Raw genomic sequence first — 7517 nt, 5'->3', positions numbered from 1 at the left:
CACTCCTCTGTTGAGGGACATCTGGGTTGTTTCCAGGTTCTGGCTATTATAAATAAGGCTTCTGCACACATTTTGATTTCTACCCTTTGAAGCCCATTTCCAGCCTCTGACCTCTAGAAATGCAGTAATATATACTTACATTATAAGATATTATAATAAACATTATAAACATATAAGGCACCAGGTGGGTGGTAATGTGTTAAATGGTAAGACTCATATGGCGTCTCCAGTCTCAATCATAGGTATGAGAAGAAGACACAAAAGGAAGCCTGGCTTACATGAGTGCCTGATAACAAACTGCCAGGACCACAGCCTTGCCCAAAGGCCACACAGAAAATAATTCTGCAAGGACATCTGCTCAGCAATTGCTTGTTCAACTTGAACCCAAGGGGACCGGCAATACCCTTGTTGTTGGTGCTTGTAGCCAAGGCTAACTGAGGTAAAGCAGTTGGTGGAAACCTCCTTTGCTTTAGACAGTGTCCTCTGGCCTCAGCCTCTTTGATCAAGTACATAACTTACTGCAGGTATGTGTTCTCATTGCAATACTATCCCAGTTGAATAGTAAACGTTGGAGAATTGGTTTGCTGTTTAGGTTTTGAGAATTGGAAGCAGAAACTGGAATGTAGTACAGAGGCTAAGCCCAGAGGGAAGGGAAGAGGAGGAGGAGGAAGAAGAAAGAGGAAGAGAGACGGGGAAGTAGAATGGGAGGAGAGGGAGGAGAGGGAGGGATTGTAAAAGGAAAGGAGAGGAGAGGAGATATACTACTGTAAACCCAAGAAGGAAATGCTCCTGTTGGAGAAGCTGAATCAGTGTTCAAAAAGACCACCATTCCCTGTCATCCTAGAGCCAAAGTAGATTGATGCCTATAATCCCAGGACCTGAAAGGTAAAAGAAGGATTACAAGTTGAAGGTCAGGTGGGCTACAAAATGAAGAAAAGGAGAGAGAGAGGGAAGGAGGAAGAGAGATAAAGAGAGAGACAGAGAGAGATAGAGAGGAAGAAGAAGAAGAAGAAGAAGAAGAAGAAGAAGAAGAAGAAGAAGAAGAAGAAGAAGAAGAAGAAGAAGAAGAAGAAGAAGAAGAAAAAGAGGAGGAGGAGGAGGACAAGGACGAGGAGGAGGAGGAGGAGGAGAGGGAGGAGGAGGAGGAGAGGAGATGTGCTATTAAGGTCAGAATTAGAAAATAGCCTCTAACCTCCCAAATAGTGAATGGGTCCAGGAATTCTGGAGGAATCATAGGGTATGGTATAGATTGTGGGTGTGAGACTCCTCCTCAATGTTCTCTATAACATAGATTGCTAACTGCAAGTGAGCTCAGTCAGTTTCTTGACCCAGGGTCATTGCAAGGATTAAGAAGCACATACCATGTACCTCACATACCGCCTGATATGTATTAGCATCAAGAAAAAACAGCATCCATTTTAAAACGTAGAACCTTGAACTGGAAAGATGCATACTTAAGTTTAATTCAGCAGTTAAGACTGCATACTACTCTTCCCCAATTCAGCTCCCTGCATCTATGTTGGGTGGCTCACAGCCTATAACTACAGCTCCAGGGGAATCTGATGCCTCTGACCTCTACAGGCACCTTCTCATCCACATACTCATACCCACGCCCATGCCTGTGCCCGTGCCTATGCCCAGACACAGGCACAGACACAGACACATGATTAAAAGCGAAATAAAACAAGGGCAGTGCAAATAGGACATCGATATCATATTCCTTCGTCCAAGGCTCAGGGACCATCATGGAAGAGGGGTGGAAAATTCTAGGAGTCAGAGGTCAGGGAGGACTGAAGAGAAACAATTTCTTCTTGACGTTGCAGGACCACCCCAACCATGACCTCACAGCAGCTGGAATTCCCTACAGAAAACAAGCACAGGGTCAAGCCCTCCAGTATGGAGGGGGAGGGACTCATGAGCCCCTCCCCACAGCTGATGGTTTGGCAGTTGATGGCTTCCAAGGGGGTGACAGTTTTCTTTTTTCTTTTTTCTTTTTTCTTTTTTTTCGAGACAGGGTTTCTCTGTGTAGCCCTGGCTGTCCTGGAACTCACTCTGTAGACCAGGCTGGCCTCGAACCCAGAAATCTGCCTGCCTCTGCCTCCCAAGTGCTGGGATTAAAGGCGTGCGCCACCACCGCCCAGCTGACAGTTTTCTTTAAGGGTGTGGTCCATAGTAGGCCCACTGTACTTCAGTGGATGGTCCCACATACCTAACAATATGGGAAGCAAAGATTGGGAACAGTGGACTATAGAAATAAGAAGTCAGAACGGTTGGGAAAGGTAGGGAATGGGACTGGACAGATCTAAGAGAAGTTATGGGGAACAGTGTCAGGGAAGTGAATGTAATCAAAATGCATTGTGTGCATTTGTGAAATCCTCAAAAGATTGTTGAGATACCTCTGTTCTCCACATGGCCTCCATTATATCCAGAGGCTATAGTAAATGATGACAAAATTAGAGATAACCAGCCTGTAATTAGATGGCTAAACCACTAAAAAAATAATGGATGTTTCAAAATAGCTATGAAAGAGCTATTGCTCAAGCTTGGGCCTTCTGAGCGCAGTGCCCAGTTGCATAGGCTGTGCGTGCAGCCAGCCAGCCAGGGAAGAAGTAGACCCTTCCCCTGATGTAAGAGAGAAGGGGGAAGGGAAGGAGGGAGTGTGATGGTTTGAATATGCTTGTTTCAGGCAGTGGCACTATTAGGAGTGGCCTTGTTGAAGTAGGCATGACCTTGGTGGAGGAAGTGTGTCATTGTGGGTGTGGGCTTTAAGACCCCCATCCTAGCTCCCTGGGAGCCAGTCTTCTCTTAGTGGCCTTCAGATGAAGATGTAGAACTCTCAGCTACTCTAGCACCATGCCTGCCTGGGTGCTGCCATGCTCGCACCTTGATGAAAATGGACAGAACCTCTGAACCTGTAAGCCAGCCCCAGTTAAATGTTGTCCTTATAAGAGTTGCCTTGACCATAGTGTCTCTTCACAGCAGTAAACTCCTAACTAAGACACAGAGGGAAGGAAGCAGGGAGGGAAGGAGGGAGGGAGGAAGGGAGGAAGGGAGGGACGGAAGCAGAGGCAGGGGCAGATTTAACTCAACAGCAAGAACTAGAAGTTAAGAGAAGAACCAGGGAAATGATGTAAGAGAGAACGCAGTGATTAGTCAGTCAAAAAGAGTGTGGTCTCTTGGGTCCCCCATGTTTCCCCCAGTTTGGAAGGCCACTTTATACTCTGACTGAAAAAGTGAAAAGTTACATTGAATGATCTCTAGAAATATTTCCAGTTCTGAGACACAATTATTCTATCAAATATTTTAGGGAAAGGATTTTGAGTCCCCAAGCTTTTCTGTAAACAAAATTAGTGGAAATTTTGAGCATGCACCAGCCTCTTTCCTGATAATCATGTTTTGGGGAGATAAATATTTTTTCAGTTTTAATTCAATTTTATTTATTTATTTATTTATTTATTTATTTATTTATTTGTGTTATGTGTGTGTATGTGTGCGTGTGTATGTGTGTGTGTGTGTGTGTGTGTGTGTGTGTGTGTGTGTGCAGTGTAGCATACAGTGGAAGCCAGAGGACATTTTGCAAGGTCCATTCTGTCCTCTCACCCTGTAGGTCCTAGGACCAAATTCAAGTGGTTAGGCTTGCCAACAGGAGCCACCCACTGAGATGTCTCACCCCAGCTTCTCGCTCTCCTTTTAAAATTTTCGTTTATTTATTTTTGTGTGTACAGGTGTTTTGCATGCATAGATATCTGTACAACCCATGCATGCAGTGCCTCAGTAAGCCAGAAGTGGGTGTCAGACCCCTTAGGCCTGGACTTAACAAAAAGTTGTGAGCCATCTCATGGGTGATAAGATGGGACGCAAACCCACTTCCTCTGGAAGAGTAGCCAGGGCTCTAGGCGTCTCTTCTCCCAAGTCATCTCTCTTCTTTCTTTCTATCATCTATCTATCTATCTATCTATCTATCTATCTATCTATCTATCTATCTATCTATCTATCTATCTGTTTTATTTATTTAGAGACAGGTCTCACTATATAGAGACTGGCCTGGAATTTACCATGTAGACGAGGCTGGCCTTGAATTCACAGAGATCCATCTGTCTCATAGCCTCTTTTTCAACCCCCCTCCCCGTCTCCCTCTCCATGTTTCTCTCTTCTTCTTTTTTTCTTCCTTTCTTTTACTAATTATTTGTTAGCATACAAAAAAGGGCTTTATTATATGAAATTGTTCTAATAAAAAATATTTATCGAGTGTGTGTATGTTTGCACATGGCACCACAGGACACATGTAGAGAGGTCAGAGGACGACTTACAGGAGTTGACATCTACCACTCGAGTTCTCAGGATTGAACTTGGCAGGTCTGGCTTGGCAGCAAGCCCTCTTACCCCCTCAGCTTTCTCATCCGCCCCACCAAGACACTTTTGTTCTTTTCTCAATCTCTAAGCATATGTATTTAGTTTTTATGACTTATTGTAATTGCTTAAGAACACTTTCTAATATTTGTGTGTTTTCATGACTACCTAACATTCCATTGAGTGGACATAGTGCAATTTATTACTCCCTAGGTACTTGGTGACTCAGTTCTCTTCAGTGTTTCGTTATTACAAAGAGCAGTGCCCTAGATTTTTTTTTTTTTTTGCACCCACTGCAACTCCATTTTGCTCTTCAAAGTACTGTTTGCACACACACACACACAAAAATTTAGAACTCACAAATTCCAAAGCTCATAGCTCACTGGGGTCACTGGGGGAGGGTGATTGGTAAGTTATGGCAGGCAAGCATAGACCCAGAAAGACGCCACCTCAGGTCCCTCCCTGGTCTGACTTTCCTCAGACTAACAGTCTCCACTCACTCCCAGTTTCTTCTCTCTCACAACTTTGGCCCCTGAGAGGCTCCAGTCTGCTTTGGAGCTGGCCACCCAGGTCTACACTAGAGAGTTGGGAGGCAGCATTGCCTGACCAGAGCTTTTTAATCTTTGGTATCAGACTTCTGACAAGAGCAGAGTCCCTGCCCTTGTGACCTGGGTGGGACCTTCTGTTCAGTGGTGAGGCGGGATTACTTAGTGTCTGCTGTGTTCTTCTTCACACAGACACATCAACAAGACAGGGCTCCTCTGAGCCTGTGTGAGTCTAACACTGGATCTACCGAATAAGCTCCTTGTATATGTTAGATCTTAGGGATTTGGTTTTCCTTTTATTGTAGACAGACAGACAGACACACACACACACACACACACAATTTACTAATTTAATCATTCTACGTGTATAATTCAGTAGCATTCAGAACATACCTACTGTTGTGTAAATGTCACCCCTGCCCATCTGCATAATCTTGTCACCCTTCCCAAACTGTAGTCTTAATTACCATTTTCATAATTCCTTTAGATATAGCCCCCGAGTCCATTGTTTAGAGAAATAAGCAGGTCCCCACCTCCCAAAAAGGGGGGGGGGCATGATGGTCAGTCACTCCAAGTATCTACTAAAAATGCCATTTTTTAAAAAAAAATCACCCTTTACCTGTTTTATAAATGCTTAGTGCCCACAGAGCCAGAAGAGGGCATTGGATCCTTGGGAGCTGGAGTTGTATAGATAATTGTGAGCCACCTGATGTGTGCGACGACAGCTGAACTCAGGTCCTCTGCAAGAGCAACAAGCACTCTTAACCACTGACTCATCTCACCAGTCCACCCCCCAGGATCAAGATCTTTAGTGGCACAGAACACTGCTATGCATTATTTTATGTGTCCTTGTCCCACCCGCCACAGGCCTTTTGCCTGCTTGGGTGTAGTTGTTTTTCAGTATTAACCTAGTCGAGCTCTCATGCACACCAGTGTGTGCTTTATCACTGAGCTGCCTCCTCATTTCATAGGACTGAAGTGTGGGAAGGGAGTCAGACTTGCTCAACACCTCCCATCTTACTGAGAGGGTCTGCTCGAGGTCGGGTCTTCTCTTTCCCAGAATGTTCCTCTGTAGAATAGGAAAGAAGGTCTCCAAATTTGAAGTCAGTGTCTGGGCTCTGTAAGCATAAGCCCACAAGAAGTCTGATGGCTGGTTCAATCTGCTAACTCCCACTTCAACACATAGGATTTACGGTAATAGCATAATGTTGTAGAATGTAGTGATTTTGTAAACACCAGAGTGGAGAATGAGTTAGTGACCCCTTCACTTTTACTGTAAAAGTCCTGAAATATTTGCTGGTATTACTAAGGCAATTTTTTTAAATGATAGAGAAACCATTAAGAGGAATCATGTGCATTTTTGCTAGTGTTTCATGGCTTTCTCAGAGAAACATACTGTGCCTAATCACCTTTGATTGCTTTTTTTTTAAGCAAAAAATACCTTTGCCAAAGACTCCATCAACAAAAATCACAGGAAGAAAGCTCTTGTGGGCTGAAGCTGCCCCGCACCTTTCTAAGAGCTCCAATGGTGTTTGCTGTCAAACAATCTTTCCATTAAATTAATGGCTATATATTGGATTAGACACTCACCTTCCATTTGTCAGTCAGAGCCATTTCCTGACACTTACTTGAAAAGGAAACTACTCAGGGTAGCTGAAGGAGTTCTTGTGAAGGCTTTCATGTCTTTCCTGATCCTTCTGTTTGTATAAGACTCACATGGTCTACTTGTCTTCTTCCATTTTGAATCGGGTGTCTTCTCTTTGCCCATCAACCTGATGCTACTTCATAACTATAATTTTGCTACTGTCTATGAGTCATAATGGCAAACATTTTGTAGGTAGAGGTTTGCCAAAGAAGTCAAGACCCACGGGATGAGAACCTCTAAGCAGGCTGGGCAAGACATGGGGAACAAGCTAGGCAACAACATTTCTCTGTGGCGTCTGTCTCAGTTCCTGACTTTGAATTCCTGCCTTGACTTTGCTTTATGATGGGCTGTTATCAGGACATGTAAGCTGAAATCATTGTTTTTCCTCCTTGAGTTGCTTTTTGCCGTGGTGTTTGTCACAGTAGTAGAAACCTAAGCCAGACCTGATAATGTCAACTTTAAGAGAACGTTCCAACCCTAGCCTCTTTAGAGCTTTTTCTTCTACTATCCCCAAGGTGATGGTCTTATTTTTATATTTTGCATATAGCTGCTAGAAGGCCAGCCACCAGATTTGTGTTCCAGGTAAGATGGAGCAAAGGATTAAGGATAAAGTTTAGGTCTTCCCACTGAATTTGAAAGACCCTTTCTAGAAGCCTCATCCTACAACTTTTAACAAAGAAGCCAAAATCATACAGTGGAAAAAAGGATGAGAGCATCTTCAACAAATGGTGCTGGTCTAACTGGGTGTCTGCATGTAGAAGAATGCAAATAGATCCTTATCTATCACCCTGTACAAAATTCAAGTCCAAATGGATCAAAGACTTCAACATAAAACCAGATACACTAAATCTAATAGAACAGAAAGTAGGGGATAGCCTTGAACTCATTGGTACAGGAGACAACTTCCTGAACAGAGCACCAATGGCTCATGCACAAAGATCAACAAACTAATAAATGGGACCTCATAAAAAGCTTCA

At 43.6% G+C, this 7517-nt stretch overlaps 1 long non-coding RNA gene across 1 annotated transcript in view; it reads right to left on the bottom strand.

Annotated features, from left to right (window-relative positions):
• LOC116096297 overlaps positions 1-6619 on the bottom strand; it is a 25726-nt gene extending 19107 nt beyond the window's left edge. Inside the window, exons 1-2 of the long non-coding RNA XR_004120943.1 lie at positions 6486-6619; positions 5515-5635 (exon numbers count right to left, since the gene is read on the bottom strand). This is a non-coding gene — a long non-coding RNA (uncharacterized LOC116096297). The remainder of the gene's footprint in view (positions 1-5514; positions 5636-6485) is intronic.
• Between the last annotated feature and the right edge of the window lie 898 nt (positions 6620-7517).

This window comes from Mastomys coucha, unplaced genomic scaffold, assembly GCF_008632895.1.
Source record: "Mastomys coucha isolate ucsf_1 unplaced genomic scaffold, UCSF_Mcou_1 pScaffold18, whole genome shotgun sequence".
Classification (NCBI taxonomy): Eukaryota; Metazoa; Chordata; class Mammalia; order Rodentia; family Muridae; genus Mastomys; species Mastomys coucha.
The sequence above is the reverse complement of the archived record's forward strand: the minus strand, read 5'-3'. Positions and strand labels throughout refer to the sequence as shown.